Here is a 19,552-nt window from a genome sequence, read left to right as displayed (position 1 = left end):
AGTAACCATGTTTGAGGACATTGAGAAAAACCCCACAGAAGTGGTGTTGAGGTGAGGTTTCAAAGGACGAGCAGGTGCTGATCCAGTGAAAAGATTCGAAGTGAAAAGTATACCTGAGAGCATGGGTGTGTTTATGTTACGGTTTGGATGTGTGGTGTCCCCTAAAAGCTCACATGTGAGACGATGCAAGAAAGTTCATAGGAGAAATGATTGGGTTATAAGAGTCTTAACCCAATCAGTGAATTAATACCCTGATGGGATTAACTGAGTGGTGACTGAAGTGGTGGGATGTGGTTGGAGGAGATGGGAATTGGGGTGTGGGTTTGGGGTATATATTTGTATCTGGCAAGTAGTGTTACTCAACTTTCTGATCATCATGTGAGCTGCTTACCTCTGCCATGATGTTCTGCCTCACCTTGAGCCCTGAGAATACAGCTAGTCTTCTAAAGACTAAAACCTCTGAAACTGTAAGCCCCCAAATAAGTCTTTCCTCCTCTGACGTTGTTCTGTCTGGGTCTTTAAGTCATAGCAGTGAAAAAACTGATGAAAACAGTTTGTATATAGAAGACACAAGCTTTCCAAGCAAGGGTGATAGTGTGTGTGCAAAGGTACAGAGGCCAGGGAGGGTGAGGGTTGTGGTAACAGTGTTTACTGTGGCTGGAATCCAGAGGATGTCCTGGTGAGGGACTGAGAAATAAAAGAGGAGAAATATTGGTGCGAGGTATTAGAAGACCCCATGTCCTTTATTACAGTTTTAGCTTTGCCACTAGGGAATCAGATGATGGTCTGGTATGAAAGAAATAAAAAGTACATTGAAAAAGAAAAGACCACCCGACTAGTCAGGGTGGGTGGCTAGATTGGAGAGGGGAGGACAGACAGGAGACTCTTAAGCAGTCTGTAGAGAGTTAGTGAAGGCCTAAAGTAGGCTTAGAGCTGAGGAAATCAGATGAGTCTGGTTTGGGGAATTTTTTTCTGAGAAAGAGAACACAGGGGTTGTACTGATCACATGTGGTGGCACATTATTTGGGGTCATTTGCACAGGTGAAATATTCTAGGGTTTAAATGACAAGAGCAACAAGCGAGAAGGAGTCTGGGTTCCTGGATGGCCTCTTGGAGCACAGTTCCCATCTTTATAAAGCCTGGACCACCTCTAGACTAGTGGCTCTGAAAATTTAGCGTCAGAATGACCTGGAGTCGGGTGGGGCCTTGGTGAGCCTCTGCTTCAGTAGGTGTAGGGAAGTTCTGCACTTTTAATAAGTTCCCAGATGATGCTGATGCTGATCACATTTTAAGAACCACTGCTTGGGGTCTTTGTACGTAACTATGTATCTCATAGAGATGCAGACATTATCTTATTTAAACTACTATTATTTAGACCTCCTTATATGCCCCTGAACCTACCAAAATAATCAAGAAGAGAGAAAACCTAGAAGACGTGGTTTGCTCTCTCTGGTGGGATGGGTGGACAAGACCTCCCTGTTAAAGCCCTTTCCTCTCATGGCTTTATTCTGGACTGGCCTTTTAGCCCATGGTCTGCAATGTTAGCTTCACTTCATATCCACATTAGTAATATTTCCTGAGAGTTGGTCAAAAATTCCTACAAGGTTACTATGGGGAAGTGGGAGAATGGTAGACTAATTAACTAACCGGCAGCTCAGGAAATGGAGATAACTTAGGAAAAGCCATAGAATACTTTATACAGAACATGAGGTATGCAGAATGTTAACAGGTACTATGTGCAAAAACATTTTTTCTGGTATAAATAACTCTTGTAAATGATAGATGAAATAAAGGTAATATTTTTATTTATTTCTGTTTTATTTGTTCTTTTTAGATATACAGGATAATAGAATATATTTTGACCTATTATACATACATGGAATATAACTTATTCTAATTAGATCCCACTCTTATCATTGAACATGACCTGGAGTTACACTGGTTGTGTATTCATATATGAATATAAGAAAATTATGTGTAATTCATTCTACTCTCTTTCCTATTCCTATTCCCCCTCCCTTCCCTTCATTCCCCTTTGTCTAATCCAATGAACTTCTATTCTTCCCTCCCCTGCTTACTTTGTGCTAGCATCTGCATATCAAGGAGAACATTTGGCCTGTGGATTTGGGGGATTGGTTTATTTCACTTAGCATGAGAGTTTCAAGTTCCATCCATTTACTAGCAAATGCCATAATTTTATTTTTCTTTATGGCTGAATAATATTCCAGTGTGTACATATACCACATTTTCTTTATCCATTCATCTGTTGAAGGGCACCTAGGTTGGTTCCATAGTTTAGCTTTTGTGAACTGAGCTGCTCTAAACATTGATGTGGCTGTGCAATGCCAATTTCATGTCCTTTGGGTGTATGTGGAGGAGTGGGATACCTGGGTCAAAGGTGGTTCCATTCCAAGTTTTCTGCGGGAATCTCTATACTGCTTTTCAGAGTAGTTGCATCAGTTTGCAGTCCTACCAGCAACATATGAGTGTACTTTTTTCCCCTGCATCCTCACCAACATTTATTGTTACTTGTATTCTTGATAATTGCCATTCTATAAATATAAATCTCTGAAGGGTGATTATACTCTGAATTTCCCACCACTCACCCTCTGTCTTAGAACCAGGAAATCTCAAGGGGTAAGGGTCATATGAAATCCTCCCAGGAAAATGCTGCCCAGGAAATAAGCTTGGAAGAACTTCAGAGCAGAGATTTCCAAAGGCCACTCTGTGCAGACTGGTGCCTGTTCATTACCAAGTAATTACGAATCTATAACAATATGGAGAACAATGTGGCATTTTACTAAGCTGACTTTTTTTAAATTTAAGAGTTATATTTATTTTGAAATTATATGTTTTCTATGCTTTAGTGTTAAATTTTTTTCTTTGCAGTAAATAATGATAAAGAGATGATTATTTTTAAAATATTCTTATACATGTTTTAAATTGGAAGTCAGCATCTTTAAACCAGTCCCCTTATTTTAGCTTAATGGTGTTGTTCTGTTAAATAGGGATTCCAAGCCCAGCATTTATAGATGAGGGAGATCCTGAGGCTGTTACAAAGAAAATGATAATACATTCATTATCATTTGTTCAAACTCTGTGTGAACTGGAAAAGGCTACTCCATCCTCAAGGACTTCATGGCACATGTTTGGACACTTTGATGCCTTTTATAACAGTAATCATAATTGGAGGTTGAAAGGTTTGTTCTGTCCCTAGCAAAGTTGAACTGTTTCATGAATTGGTAGAAAATTAGAACCAGCAGGATTCCATGTGTCCATTTCAATATTTTGGTTCTAGGCAAATTCAAGACAGTACATGATTGATTATGATTAATTGTATTTACTTACATAGTTCTCTTTGTGGATATTTCCATCTGAGCTAGAAAGGGAGAAATATTAAGCAGGCACCTGGGAATTATTCAAGCTCATGGCTAAAACTTTCCATTAATCTTTTAGATCATCCCCATTTATAAAATAATCCTAAAGTTAGTTCATCTCTCTGCACGAAAGCTTCTTCACTTGAAAAAAATGAAAAGATGGGACTGAATTTTTTCTAAAGTTCTTCCAGCTATAAATTTTAAGGATTCTACAACTCACCTAGAATTAAATAGTAAATGAGGGCCACATTAATTAGTCTGTATCACCTAAATTTTCTCTCTTTTTCAGTGATTTATAGATTACCAAGGCAAAATAGTGCTTACGGCAGGTCAGCTATCTGTATGGAAATCATAAAGGAAAAAATCTACAAATAATAAAGAGATTGCACTTACATATTAAGCACTATTCTCTTCATATTTAACTACTGAGTACTATATTCTGAGATGGGATATCAACTTAAAATATCTTTTCTTTTTTTAAATTTATTTAGACAGGTTCTCACTATATTGCCAGGCTGACCTCAAACTCAAGATCCCCCTGCCTCAGCCTCCAGAGCAGCTGAGATTACAGGCATGTGCCCCTGCACCCTTTTATATACCTTTTCACTCCTTTCTTGACTTTTGCATAGCCTAATATAACTTATATCTTGTGAAGTCTGTGTCTCTCCGAATGTGGTCTTGGAACCACACAGCCATGTGGGGAACACTGAAAATGAGCATACCAGGGCACTAACTTGCTGGAGACTCAGATTTCTTAGAGCTGGTCTAGAGTCCAGGAATCTGCATTTTAAATAAGCTCTCAATTGGATTCTCTGGTATACTGAAATTTAAATACCACTTCCCCTAAGATCATGGTGCTGGGGGCCCATTACTTTCAGTTGACAAACAATGAATAGCAGAGAAGGGTCAGAGAAAAGATGAAAGTAAAAGCGGATTGATATCATGGGCGGTTAAATAGTTCCTTTCACTTTATTCTAGCTAGAGGCAAGGAATTAACTGCTTCTCTCTTTTACCTCTTGTCCTGCTTGAAAGGTAAACAAAATTTCTACTTAAAAAAGTTGGGTTCCCCCCCCCCATGAAGTTACAAAATCAATGGGGCGGGAAGGAAATGGGTGGGGCAGCGGCACACAGAGATTAGGGATTTATTAGGGGAAGGATTTGCCTTAATTTTTTTTTTTTTTGGTCAAATAATATATGGAGACTTGGAGAAATATAGATGATGCCTATGTTCCCTGTATAAATTGAATTTAGAGATCATAGCATGTGTACATTTCCAACCAAGATAAAGAGCCAGTACACACAATAACTCAATACAATTTATAACATGGCCATTTGGTTTAAAATAAATAAAAGAATTTTAATATACTTTCAGATCTTGCTTTTCGTATTTTCTTCCACTTTTGAAGTCTGCTGTATTCTTAATTGTTGATTTTCTTTTACTTTAAATCCAGTCCACTGATGTGTACAAAGTTCTGTTTCTGCCCAAGGCTAAGAATGTTCTAGGTGAACCAATCAATCAATCTTTGCCCATTAAGAAAGAGCACTAAAATAAAAAGAATCCTAACCTTTTGATGGATTTGGTAGCTGTTGCTAAATACTTGTTTTTTAATTGGCGAAACACCAAAAAGAGAAGCAGCCTTTCACCTTGCAGAGGGAAAGCTTTCAGGTCCCTGGATATTGTGTAGCCTTTGGGGAAATTCTTTACAAATCCTGGAGTATTGATCAACCTTACCATCACTTGGGGGTAGTGATGTTATTTTTAATTAAATCTTTGTAGTCTAAATTGGAGCATACACATATAAATGCTTCTGCAAAACAAACCAGGAGCAAGGCATAGCATTTGGCTTAACTGAATACCTAACTCAGCAACAGTTTTTCCCTAGTGTTGCTTAAAGTCTCTTCTTTCAGATTTGGGCCTACAGGATCCATGGAATAATGGATTCATTTTGAAGGACTGAGGCTTCCAACTTGCTATTGCTAGGTCCTGGGTGTTATATGGCCTGAGCCTGGGGGTTACTTTTCCAGACTGTTAAATTAGAGAAGTTCATGGAGAAAATGAGACAAGATGCTGCAGTTCATGAAACCGGGTGTGTCTGTACAAATGTTTCTCTCATCTACAAAAGGAGGTAAATAAGACATAGCTAACCAGAGATCCTCAAGATGTCAGAAGGCTTTTGCTTTGTTTTGTCTCAAAAAAGTGTTCCATTTCCATAGTGTCTGGGCTAAAACCGTTTTTAACTCAGGGCTAGCGGTAGCTGCTTTTCCTCCACTGGACACATTTGTAACACAATGGAATTAAGTATAGAAGTTCTATTCAGGTTAAACTCCAACATGACTTAAACCATTCTATTACTTTAAGCAAGAAATACTAGACTTAAAGAATGACAAGCTGATTTACTAAATTATTAGGCACGCCACAGCTATGTTTAATACTGTATTATGATTTCAAAGGTCAGAAGTCATAGAAAATTAACACATTTTTCTTCTCTCTTCTCTTTTTAGGTTTTTGACAAGACAAACCCATCTTCTCCAAGGTAAGCAACATTATACTATCGACCAATTTGTTGGCAAAATCCAGAATAATTCATTGACTTTAGATATGCTTTTACTATATATGAGTGAGTTGTTCAAATGGTGTCTTGTGTTGGTTGGTGTTGGTTATGACAGCATTCTATAAATATGGCTCGATTAAATACTAAACTAGATGGTAGAGGAGTTGGGGAATGGAAGAGAAAGAGACACACAGAAAGAGGGAGACAGAGGGAGAGAAGAGAGAGTGAGTCTCTCATTTTCTTGCTTGATTAGCCCTTTTATGAGACAGCAGACTCTTTGTCTCTGATATTCAAAGACAGAAGACAGTTTCTTTGTGAGCAGCTGTGGCAGGGCCTCGCACCTCTACTAAAGCCTATTTTGGAAGAACTAAAAAGCAGAGTGCCCCTCAGCATAGCCCTGATTCTTCAGCCTTGGTGAGGCTTCCCGCCCAACTCAGCAGGACAGCATTAGTCCAGTTGTTTAATTTCCAGGAGTATCTGTAGAAACCAGCAATTGAAGATGTGTTAATCATATTAAAGAACACAAGAGGAATCCTTTTTTATTTCATTAGAAAATCAGGATGCATTTGATGTGCACCATCTGGTTTGTGAATGCAGGAACAAGTTTTTCAAAAGGGCACATTTCCAAGTTCTATGTTTCATGTGCTTCAGAAGGAAAAACCCATAAGCAGCCTATTTTTAATGAGAGCAATGCCAAAGCTAATAAGATTGGGGTGCATTTTCAGTATGTGCCATTTCCCTAAACTATATGTGTTTGCAGTGCGTTTAGCAGACTTGTCCTGTTTAGAGGTTGGGCTTCCAATTGAAAATTTTAAAGTTTCTTATGTGTTAATTGGAAAATAGAGAGAGACATCATTGTTGTAGAGCATCTGGCTTCTTAGGTATTAATTATGACTCTGTCTACAATTGAAGACTAGTATTTTTACATTACCTTCTTATACTCACTCTGTTACTTTTAGAAACTAAGTTTGATTTAAATTTTACTGTGTATTGTATATGTTTGTTAAAATGTCTTCTTTAAAACAAAAAGCAGTAACAAAGCAAGGAGAAAATACCAGATTTATTATTGCTACTCTTTGTTGAGTCCTTCAAATGTATTTTTCATTTAACTAAAAATACAATTCTACAGTGTAGCATCTCACTCTATGGTCTAGTTCTAAACAGGAATGTCTTTGGATCAGAAGCCCTGTTCAGAGAAATAATTTCTTCTGCTGCCTACATAGTTTAAAAATTCTATACAGTAACAAACATAATTTGTGAGGTGATATGATGCTCTTCTTAACCCTCAGTAATTGGAGACTGCTTCTGTATGTATTCCACAAGTCCAGCTTATGTTGATGAAGGAAGCATAATTACATTACAGGCAATCTCATGTAAGGTAATTATAGTTGTCGCCATCAATCCAATTAAACGGGATAACCAACTCTACTGAGTCAGAAACACCGCAAAGCTGTCTGGCTAAATCCAGGATTTGGGATAAGGTTTGTGATTGTGGATTTTAAGAAATACTGTTACTTATAAAAATACATAGTTTTGGTGGGGGAGGGTGGGAAGAGATTGAATAATGGCCAACTTTTATTCTGCACTTATTAGTCACTTTCTTATTTCTAAATGCAGAAATCAATGTAGATTCTCAACACCAAAGTTTAGGTTATTATGAAACCTCCTCTCCTCTGATAATTTTCTTTTCTTGCAGTTTAAATGATATTCCTCAAAATGCCCGATTTTCATTTCCTGGTTTATTGTTTCTGTGCTTCCTGTTTTGTGCAAAGTATATAGCACCATGTTGTTTACTTTTATTTTTGTGGTGCCAGGGATTGAACCCAAGGCCTTCTGCATGCTAGACAAGTGCTCTACCACTGAGCTACATCCCCAGCCTTAGTTTTCCTAATGTTTAATTTGTGCCTTGAGTAGTTTTATTATCCCTTTAGTTTTTCTCCCATCTTTGCAATCATATGGGCCAACTTGGTCTTGAAAAAATTCATGCTGAAGCATCAGAGAGTGAGTATAAAAAGATACAGGGTAGAAACAGAAGGTAAAAGGCCTTCCTGATTCTTTTGGCAATGACCAAGACTGTGACCAGGAGGAACACTTCTTGCACATCCAAATTTGTAGTCTAAGGTTTTAACAAACAATATGTTCAACATGGAGTTGTTATTACAGGATGTATAAAAAGATTCTAGAAACTGTGTGGTCAGATAACCTTAAAAAAAATAGAGCCTAAGACATCTTTGGAGTAGATGTGAATACCTATTCCTCTGTTTATTTAAAGATTGGACAGGGATATGCTAATATGTTCAGTGAAAACAATGAAAGAAAATAATGAAGGATGGATAGTGATATTTGAAAATTGTTGAGATTGAAGTAAATTGTGAATATTCAGAATTCCACTAATATACAACACATATTATTCTCACAATGTGTGTTTTGTTTTGTTTAAGATTCAGAGGGCATTTTTTAGGTTCGTTCTTTTCTCCTCCCTGACAGTTTGGGTGGGACTGAAAGTTCCAAACATCTAACCAAGGTTTGCTTTTTGGATGACTGGTTCCCATTCTGAAGCTAAGGAGGGGTGCACTATGAGTTGCCCAATGGGTAAAATGATGGTTCTATTACTTCACTACCTTTTTTTTAATGCAGGGGGAAATTTAATTTATACAGTAGCCACTCAGGGGCCAGAGTTGCAGAAGTTGGGGGAATCTATGATACCCCAGACCCCATCCTCCCAGGAGAGTTGTCCTCACAAAATACTAGCAATTCCAATATGACAAAAAGAAACTGAAAAAAAATGCTTCCTTTAAGCAAAGAGGTGAAAGTTCTCAATAAAGAAAGAAAATTATGTGCCTACATTGCTAAAATCTACAGTTATTGTACTTAATATTTCACTGTGCCTAATATATAAATTAAGCCTTACCATAGGTTTGTACGTATAAGAGAAAAACTGTATTTTTTTAAGAAAATGTCCTACAATGTGCATTTTATTTCATATCATTATACAATGTTTACATATAGTTATAACTCTCAAGAAAATGTATTTTCTTTACCAATTGTATGTAGTGCCTAAACCTTTCACTTTAACATGGACAATGGGAAAGAGTGGAAATCTACATTGAATGCTATTCTACAGAAGTTGTAATGGGCTGCAAATGTGCCAATCAGAAAGGAATGGAAGCCTTAGAAGAGAAGTGTAGCTTTCAAATCCTTGGTGATGGGAATGGAGGGGAGGGGAGGGGGGATAGGAAAGGCTGCAGAATACAACAGACACTAGTATGGCTATATGTATAAACATGGCTGTATAACCAATGTGATTCTGCAATCTGTACATGTGGAAAAATAAGAATTCATACTCCATTTGAATCAAATGTACGATATGTCAAGATCATTGTAATGTTTTGAGCAACTAATAAAAAAGTTTTTTTAAAAAAGAGAAAAACTGTATATAAACTGTTTGCTACTACCTATGGTGCCAGTCATCCTCTGGCATCTTGAAATGTATCCCCTAAAGATAAGTGGGTATTAGTCTACATTAAAATCATGTGTGACTTCCCCAATCAGTTGCCACATTCTGATTGGCCCTCAAAAGGGTATCTGTTGCATACCATTTTAGAATTGACTGTTATAGGTAGATAACAGATCATCCAACTGTCGAGTAACCTTAGAAATTTCCTATTCTCTGCTGGGTATGGTGGTGCACACCTGTAATCTCATGACTCAGGAGATCAAGGCAAGAGGATCACAAGTTCAAAGCCAGCCTCAGCAATTTAGTGAGGCTCTGAGCAACTTTTCAAGACCCTGTCTGAAAATAAAACATAAAAAGGTCTGGGGATGTGGCTCAGTGGGTAAGCGCCCCTGGGTTCAATCTCTGATACCAAAGAAAAGAAAGAAATTTCCTACTCTCTCAATTTATAGATAGAGAAACTGAGGCTCATAAAGGTGAAGTGATTACCCCAGGGTTACAAAGCAAACTAGTTGTAGCAGTACCTTATAATCTAGCACACCTGAACCCTTGCCCTTTTCTACCTGTCTCCTATACTACGTGTTTGACATGTTTTTCCTCTATTGCTGTAAGTAAGTATCTGCTTATTTTTTCTTTAAAACAAATAAATACACAGTTCAAGAAGAGCTTTATTGGTTTAGAGGGAAAATTGCCAGAGTTTAAGAAGATACTTTCATCAAACAGGATATGCTTAATTAAGATGTAGTCCTCTATTGGGTAGATCTTAGAAATGAGTAATTGTGTCCCTACAAGAAGCTGCTTTGCAGAACCATGAAATATGGACCTGTGGCCCACGCGCATTTTACTCTTTGACCTGCTGGCCACTGATGAAGCACTGGAAGGGGTTCACTGGCATTTCTTTGAGGAGAGAGAAGCTGGTGGTAGATAAATGATAATTCTGCAGACAGGCAAAGTCTCAGGCAGGAGATGCCAGGAATATGCTGGGCTTCTGCCAAATGTTTCTCTGGCTGCTCTGTTTTCCTGTCTCTTCTATTTTTCCCATTTTATCTACTTTCAGGACTCTTTGCACTGTCTGTAACTACGATTATAATTTGGCCTCAGAGAGTGTACTATATTCACTACCCTTGAGATTATTTAAAAGTTTTCCAGTTTACATGTAAACAAAGACTGTTCTTTTGCAGTCAAGATAATGTTATTATGGAATGGCTCATTTGTGTGCCAAATGGGAGTAGATTTGGATTCACTGCCATTTTCTTAAAGGGACATCACAGTAATTTACTTGCTTAAGTGACTTAAGTAAAGTCTTTAATTCACAGATTATTGATTCATAAAATTCTCTTCCTACTACTTTATCACTGGCAATTATCTTCCCTAGATTAACCTAAATGACCTTTTAATGACCAAGAACTGGATTAATTTACATATGCTGGGAGTCATTCACCTTGTAGAGGAATATTCATCTGGAGATTTCAAAAACAAAATGAGCTTCCTGCTTACCTCCTTTGATAAAGAGAAAGCAGCTCTAAAATACCTGATTTGCTAGATTTCCATTCACATTTCCACTGAAATAGTTGCGAAGTCAGCAACTATTATGTAGGAAGGGAAGCGCTATGCTTTTTTTTATTTCTTGCCAATTTTCTTAGTTTATTTTTAAATAATCACGTGTCATAAGCATCAAACAACCTCCTATATTTGAGTATGAACCTGTATATTATTATTACCTGTAAATGTGTATAATTTACAAATCATAGATGTATCATTCTTATATAAAATTTTCTCTGGGTTCACATTCAACAAAAAAGTTTAATCTTCTCCCCTGAAAATCAATATTTCATTTTTATCAAGTATATATATTTGAATATATATATATTCGAACCATACATTCAGCCCCCTTGTGTTCTTGTACCACTAAGTGTACATTTATACATTGAATCCAGTTCTTTTCCCTTTGAATTCCATTGTAATCTCTAACAATTTCCTACAACAAAAAAACTATAAATTATATGAAAATAAGCATGAGCACATTTACTCTTAGAATTATTAGAGAACACCCAGTTTTTGCAAGTCTGTATTCATGTACTTTATTCTGGTTAACACTTTGACAGGAAAAATTAAGCCCATAGTTCAGGATTTGACCTGTTCTTCCTATATTCATTAAATGCACACAAACCCTCACATGCAGTAGTTTGAAACTGCATTGTGATTTTGCATTGACAATCAGACTTGAATGTTTCAGTGGCCACACAGGTTACACTGCTCACTCAGATGGGGTAACAAATAGAATGGAGCAGCCATAAGGTTTTTGATGGGACCTTATACCTCTATGTTGTTTGCATGGCATATCATAGAGTGAATGAATAAAATGTTTAAGGGAGGGAGAGTGAGTGTGTGCTATGCTTCAGTGTTGAAAACCATGTTCAGATAACATCTTCATGTTAGAATTCACAAGTTTATTCTTACCACCATGTTTCTATGTACTGAAAGCTTGGAACCCAGCACAAACATGGATAGACCAGTTTAAAAACAGGAAGCAGAAGACCTTTCAAAGGCCATTTTACCTGCTTCTTCCCACTTAGGTATGTGTGAGCTTATTCGGCCCTGCTATTGAGGAACACTTCCCTAAAAAATTCTGTGGTACTTTTGCATGTCTTAATTGACCCCAAAGGAGATCTTTAACTCCCTGCTTCTAAAATTTATTTAAAACTTAAGTCTTTCTGCACTCAAAGAGCATATATATGTGATATGCAAATCAGACTTACTAAACCTTAACACCTATAACCCAATTAACCTGCATTGTCCTCTGCCTACTTGCTATGGTCTGAATGTGTCATGGCCAAAAATCAGGTATTGCCAATGTGATGATATTAAGAGGTAGAGTCAGGAAGAGGTGATCAGGACAACAGGGCTGCTCCCTTGTTAATGGAATTAAAGCCCTTTTAAAAGAGGCATTAGGAAGCATTTGGTAGTTTTGCCCTTCTGCCTTCTGCCATGTGAGTATGCAATAAGAAGGACAAATGCTGGGGCCTTGATCATGTACTGCTCAGATTGTAAAACTGAGAAGATATTGAGTATCACTGCTTACCCTCCAACCTAACCCTCCTAATCTTCTCCTAGACCACCATTTAAGTTCTTGTACATGGCACCTCTATTTGAATTTCAACAGTGAATTCACCTTTGACCAAACATCCTGACCCAAAGAAAAATCTTGGATTCCATATTAACAAAGCTTTGTTTTACCCTTATTGCTGGTGTCTAAACATTATTAGTAAAGAGGAACAGAGAGTAAGATTTAGCTTAAGATAAAATCCCATGACAGTGTATACACAGTTTCCCACTCTCCTAAAGAAGTACTTTTCCTTCCTAAGATATATTATCTTACTCCTACTATAATTATTCTTGGTACCATTTTACTTCCAAATGCAGGATTATCAGTAGCAGGATTCTGTGCTAAAATATTAAATAAGACATTTCCCAACATTTACTTATTTTTCTAGTGCTAAGGAATGTAGCTAATAAACTATGGAAATGCCCAGCATGGTTGTTTCCAAAGTAGAGGGCAAAATGAAAGCAAGCAGGACAAGGAGAGGAAAACATGCTCCCGGAGCTCACTGCAAAGTGGATTGAGTTGCTTAAGGAATGACTATATGTTTTATGGCAGTTGCAAAGATTTTAAAACAGCTATGGCTTTCTATGGAAAGTGGCACTCAGAGGACTGAGGCCAGCACCTATGAATGGAAGCATGTGAAATCCCATCATAATGGGCGCAATGCAGAAACCCTGGTACCAGGGTGATCATCTTGTTCACCCCACTCTCCTACACACAGACATACACACCATAGGCATATAGGAATCTAGGACTTTGCTTCAGAAAAGATACCAAGTCATTATAATTTTGTACCTTTCGGGTGTAAGCGCTTTGATTTATTTTTGTTCTAAATGTCTCATAAAGGAATGATTCAATAATGACAACAGAATGTTTTTATGAAAAAAAAGCACATGTGTTAAAGGTGCTTTAATCAATTTTTAATGATATGGTAAGTTATTCAAGCTAAAGTATTAAGTGAAAAACAAGATTACAAAACTTTGTATACACAATAGAAGAATGTGTGTGTTTACATATGTGAAATACACAAAACATGTTTATCACTAGCTTGATATAATTATAAAAACTGTTTATGGTATATTTTTCTGCAGGGTTCATATTTTCTGTACTGAGCATATATTAATTTGATAAAGAAAGGGGTTCCTTACATATAGGAAGGTAAATCTTCGAACAATGAATTGCAGATGTTTAAAACATGTAGAATTATTGCAAATATCACAGTCCTGGCGCACTAGAAAAAATTATTAAAGTTTCTAAGGAAGGAAAGCTCATCCCAGAAGAGCCACTAAGGTGAAAGTTGAGGAATTACAGAGTTCTGCTTTCAGGAGAAGCTGTAGTTTTGATCAAGCTGAGGCAAAGTGGACACTGAACTGAGTGGAGCCTCTGGAAGATGGAGAATGCATGAGGAGCTACTTACTAGTGGCACTGAGAAAGGCAGCCGAAATAAAGATGAAGGATGGAAACAAAGTGTAAGGGAACAAAGAGGAAATGAATGGGAACAGAAAGGGGAGATGTGGATTTCTGCCCTAGCCCTGTCCTAAGTTTAGATATTATGATTGGAAGCAGAATTAGTTGACTGATAATTAAAGCTGTTTGTTGGGCCCTGGATTGGAATGTAATTGAGAGAATAGTATACTGAACGCAAACTTTATAACAAAATACTGCCCATTATGCTGTCCCTGTAGCCATACCACCATCTCTTTGTATGTTTGAATTTGTAATCGGCTCTTTAAAGGAAATGAGCCTGCAGTTATGATGACCAAACCTCAGGGCTCATGGTGACTAAGACAGAACTTTCTACTGAGAAGAAAACAAGTTTGAGAATTAAATACACATACAATGCAATCACCAGTTCTTTGCCTACCTACACAGAAGAAATTCAATATATTTCTCCCTTTTGGGCAAAGTTAACACAATAAATTACTACACTGGGGAGTAATGCCCTTAAAAATTGGTGTGGTGTTGAAAGCTCTTATCCAGAATGATTCCAGCAAGGCTCAGCGTGTGGACCCGTGTGCCCCCTTTCACAGATGCTGCTGCTTTTCCCTTAATTCCCTGGATCTCAGCTGTGGTTTCTCACTGTCTGGAGCAGTCTCCAAGCCCTTCGAACTTGCCCCTTGCATTGTGTCTGGATTTGGAAAGTGTTTGTTAACGTTGTGTCAGAAAACTAGGGCCCAAGGAATTTTCTTGTGAATGAGGGGTGTGAGCTTTTAGCACTTAAGCTTTTATGAAGACAGTTTTGACCACTCGAGGGGCTCTGTTTATACTTTTACTTTCTTTTTTTTATTCTGGATAATTGAGATTGACAAATAAGTGACTTCTTAGAAATGAAATGATATCAGGCCATTTTTCTCTTGGCAAATTGCTGCAAGTCTACAGCTTTCATAACTTCTTTTCTAGATCTTAGAGTTACAAAAACCTCAACAATGCCGATATGGAATTTAGAATGTAAAACACGTTTGAGAACCAATGTAAATGTGTTTATGAAAAACATAGGTAATGTTGTTTCATGGCAGTGAATTTTAAGCCATATGGAGAGTGCAACTACAGATTATTTCTTTTTCCATTATTTTTAGGAGGAACAATACCACTAATTATTCTGAAATCTAAGGAACTTTAAAAATGTGCATCTACATAATACACTAAATTACTGGTTACAAGTACAGCATTGAGAAAGCTTCCCGTCCCCCACACATACATACACCCTTGCAGAATAAGCAGATTTTTGCCTCAACTCACCACATCTTACCCCTTCAATTTGTGGGGTTGGGGCACAGGTTTGAATCTTATTTGTTAATTTATTAAAAAATATTTTAGGCTGAGGATATAGCTTACTGGTAGAGTACTTGCCTAGCATGTGTGACACACTAGTTTCAATCTCAAGTTCAGGGGAAAAAGGAAAGAAATATTTTAAGTTTCTGCTACATATCTTGCACCATTATGGTTAATATGTGATTTATCCCTCATCAAATATTTAGCTCCTTATGCATCAGACACTCATCCCAGGTATTAGGGAGAAAACAGTAAATAAGATAGACCAGGTCTACCCTCTGAGGAAGCTTATTATTCTATTGGGAGAAGACAGCAAAAAATATATTCATAATACAAAAATCCTAATAGTGGTTAATTCTGGGGGGAGATGCTAAGATGAGTAACACTTAGCCTTTATCATCATGGGGCTTACAGGTTAAATTGTAAATAAAGAAAATGTTCAAAAACACAGTATATCTGGACCATTGGGAATCCTCCAAATTCTGTTTTTAAATCATGGTTATTATTTGGAGAATATTTGAACCTTGTACACCTAGTTCTACTTAGTTTCATTAGTTTTAAATGGCAGTTAAGCCTTTTTGTATCTTAATTCTTTCTCAAATGTTAGCTGTCTCATAGTTGTAAAGGTCTGAAAGATGGCTTTACAGAACCTTAATAAATGCAACACACCAAAAAGCAAATGCAGATTGAATTATAGGGAAAACACTCACGCATACACACACACACACACACACACACACACGCGCGCGCACACATACACGCGTGTTTGTGAAACCCATGTTCTCACACATGGTATGCAAGCACTCCATCACTAAGCTACATCTCCAGCCTAAAATATTTTTAAATGAGTTAATAGATAAGGTCCAAATCTATCCCCACCCTAATAACCTTGTTACAAAGCCTGTCCCCACACCACTTTCCCAGCATCTCTCTGGATGATCAAAAATGGATGCATTCATTTACAGCAGAATAGAGTTTTTCACCTTTTTTTTTTTTTTTGGTCAGGGAAAGCAATTCATACCATTCAGAATTTTTGGATGGGTCTGCTTTGCTGTAGTTTGTTGTAACAAGTGGCAATCCCCTTTCTTATTATTCTGGATAATTGGGATTGACAAACAAGTGACCATGATTTCTTTTTTTACAGTTTGCAACCATGATTTCATTCTTTATAGTTCAATTCCTTCTGTCTCTCCAGTCTTTTGTTCTATTCTGAGCAGAGATTCTTGTCTGAATTTATCTGGATCTCGGCCTGAGCCATAAGACCTAAGCAATTGACCAGTAAGTCCCTCCTCCCTGCTCTGCTCTCTTTTACATGTGCATCCTCACAGCCCTCCTGATCTTGCTAGGTGTTTTTGTGCACACATTGACTCTCCAGTACAATGGAAGTTCTTTGAGAGGTCCCAGCCTGCAGTTTCTGTAGATCCACGACCCTGAACTGTGCAAGAGACACTCACACTGAAATATAAATAAAGCTTAGAAGTCAGACCACTCTCCTTGAATCTTGATTCTGCTACTATCCAAGTATAATCTTGACAATTTACTTATTCCTCAGAGCCTCACTGTCTTTGTCTATAATTTGGGGTTAATAGTGATATCTATATTATAGGTCTAATGGATTAAATGAGGTAATATTTCACTTAGTGTCTGGCCATTGTCTGCCAATATTTGGCCATTATTTGTATTAGTATTTGGTCAATATATCCAATGGATACCTTTTTCAAGATCTAATATGTGTCAATCACAAACTGTTAAGGATTGGAACTCAGAGTGAATCCCAGGAACATTCTAGAAGAGTTTCTTTCAACCTAATATGTTACCCTTTTACAACTTCACTATATGACATTTTCTTCATAGTCCGTCCGTCCGTCCGTTCTTTCTTTCTTTCTTTCTTTCTTTCTTTCTTTCTTTCTTTCTTTCTTTCTTTCTTTCTTTCTTTCTTTCTTTCTTTTAGTTGTAACACAATACCTATTTGTTTATTTTGTTTATTTATTTTTATGTGGTGCTGAGGATCCAACCCAGTGCCTCACAGATGCTAGGCAAATGCTCTACCACTGAGCCACAACCCCAGCCCTCTTGTCTCTTTTTATAACTATAAAAATTAAGCATTTGTTTTTATACACAAAAAGTTGAATATTTTTTGAAAAACTTTTTTTTTAATTTTGCAAATATGAGGAAATTTTAGGAGTTTGTTTGGTCACCTATTCTTAAAAAAAGAAAACCTTATCAAAAAGCCCAAATAAGGAATACCCAAGGGCTTATGAGTTCTGATGTATTTCAGTCCTTGGTTTCAGGATCCTTATTCCAGATGATTACAATAAAAGGAAAAGAAAGTGCCATTTTGAAGAAGAAAACTATTTTATGTGACAATTTATTTGGCCCAATTCTTTAAATATTCAAGTATCACTTCCTCCTTGAAGTCTGCCTATAGATCAGCTACATCCACTATGGGCACCTTTAATTCTCTGTGCCTACTCCTATAAGATTACACCACACTGAATTAATTATTTGCTGATATCTCACCTTCTTTCAACTGTGATTTGTCTCAGGTATCTAGCCCTTGACTTAAAATCTATTTCCAGTGCTCTACTTGGCTATAGCACAGTGGTAGGTGCTTAAAAACAAAAATTAAATGATTATATGGATTACTGACTCTAAATCATTGCCTTCCCAGGAGGAAAAAAATGTAGATGAGCCTGAAAAGGGTGTTGTTTAGTTGTGTTGATGCATTTATGTTGGCCAATGATGAGAGAGAGCGAGAGGGGTTTGGCTAAGGTAGGGTTTGGATGTGTTTTCTGTCTGCTGGAACTCCTGATGTGTAAAATGAAAAAGTAAGACATCAAAAATAAAAGAGCACACCTAATGTTGAACTGACAATGTGACACTATTCCTTTCTAACTCCTTACTCCCTTCCTCCTCTAAGGAAGTCAAATTCCACACTGCTCACCTGTTCCCTACCACTCTGTGACTCAGAGACAGCATAGCACATGTATTGAGAAATGAGTGTTTTAGATTGGCTGCTTCTGCTGCATTGCTGAGAAACAGCCAGTTTGCTTCCTTACATCCATTTGTAGTCACATATGAAACCATGGCCACGACTTGCATTCACAAACTTAACTCCCAGGTGAGAACATGGTGAGAGTGGGCAGTTGTGTTCTACGGCTCAATGTCAAGATGCTTGCCAAAGCCACCACTCCATCTTGATCTCATGGTGAGCTGAGTTTAGTCAAGGGTTCTCCCAAAAGCTGTAGCTTGTTACTTCTTCCTCCAAGTCTCTTCCAAGGTTACCCACAACCATTGACAGAGAATAAGGGAGAATTCATCTGTCATACTTCAACCTGTTGCTTAGAGGCTTGGAGGAAATTGGCTGAGAAAATCATAGTAGTTGATAATGAGCCAGTGAAAACCAGTGAGACTTATGGGGACCATGGAAAGTAGTTGCTAATGGGACAAAGTTTAGCTATGTATTATATGACAAAATTCCCATCTTTATTACTTCTTTAGGAGAGGTCAGTGAGAACTATAATTTTTCAAAGCTACTATTGACAAATCTTTATTTGCTTTAAATGTAACACTGTAACAGAAATAGGCTTTAAGGAAAGGGGAAAACACCCAGTTTTATAATTTTGATTTGATTTGGATACTATTTTTTTCCACTCTATAACATAAACAGTATAGAACATTTTTTTTCTCTGAGAATTGTTTATTTAATTGTTTGAGCATACACTGCAGAGTTTAGTGACTTGGTGTGGATCCCAGATCTGCAAACCTAGAGCATGACTTGGGCAGACTCAGTTTTCCATCTGCAAAATGGAATGGTTCTTCCCTCTTAGGGCTCAGCTAGAGATTAACTGAGTTAATCTATGTTAACACTTGGAACATTGCCTTGCACAATGTAAGGGCTCAATGCTGTGTAACTATTAGGTATTCTTAACATCTCCCTCATTTTTTAACCTCTCCCTCATTTCCTCCACCTGAGATTCCACTAAGCATTCATTTGGCATCATCCTGATAAGATGTCTGTTCTAATTCCTGTCTATTTTTTCTTAATTGAGTTGATTCTCAAGGTTAATGCATCTCATTGATTTATCCTCATGATGGTGGAAAACAATTCAGAGAATATTTAAATTGAGAGAAACAATTTTAACTCCAATAGAGTTTGTTGGATGACCTAATCCTCATTGGGCTTTAATTCTTCGTCTGTAAGATGGGATGATACTACCGACCCTCTTTCAGTGCTTAGATTGCTAGCAAACAAAAAAGGGGCATAGTAATTTGTAAATTCAAAGAGTCAATG

The 19,552-nt window shown here is 37.2% G+C and overlaps 1 protein-coding gene across 2 annotated transcripts in view; it reads left to right on the top strand.

Annotated features, from left to right (window-relative positions):
• The window catches only part of Sema6d (semaphorin 6D), a 579,921-nt gene that overhangs the window by 397,907 nt on the left and 162,462 nt on the right, over positions 1–19,552 (top strand). For both annotated transcript variants that reach the window (XM_078049659.1, XM_078049658.1), the window contains one exon: positions 5,880–5,911. The gene's annotated coding sequence lies outside the window, so the exon portion shown is untranslated. The remainder of the gene's footprint in view (positions 1–5,879; positions 5,912–19,552) is intronic.

Source organism: Ictidomys tridecemlineatus, chromosome 5 (assembly GCF_052094955.1).
Source record: "Ictidomys tridecemlineatus isolate mIctTri1 chromosome 5, mIctTri1.hap1, whole genome shotgun sequence".
Taxonomy (NCBI): domain Eukaryota; kingdom Metazoa; phylum Chordata; class Mammalia; order Rodentia; family Sciuridae; genus Ictidomys; species Ictidomys tridecemlineatus.
Note: the sequence above shows the minus strand (reverse complement) of the source record. Positions and strands in the feature narration are given on the sequence as shown.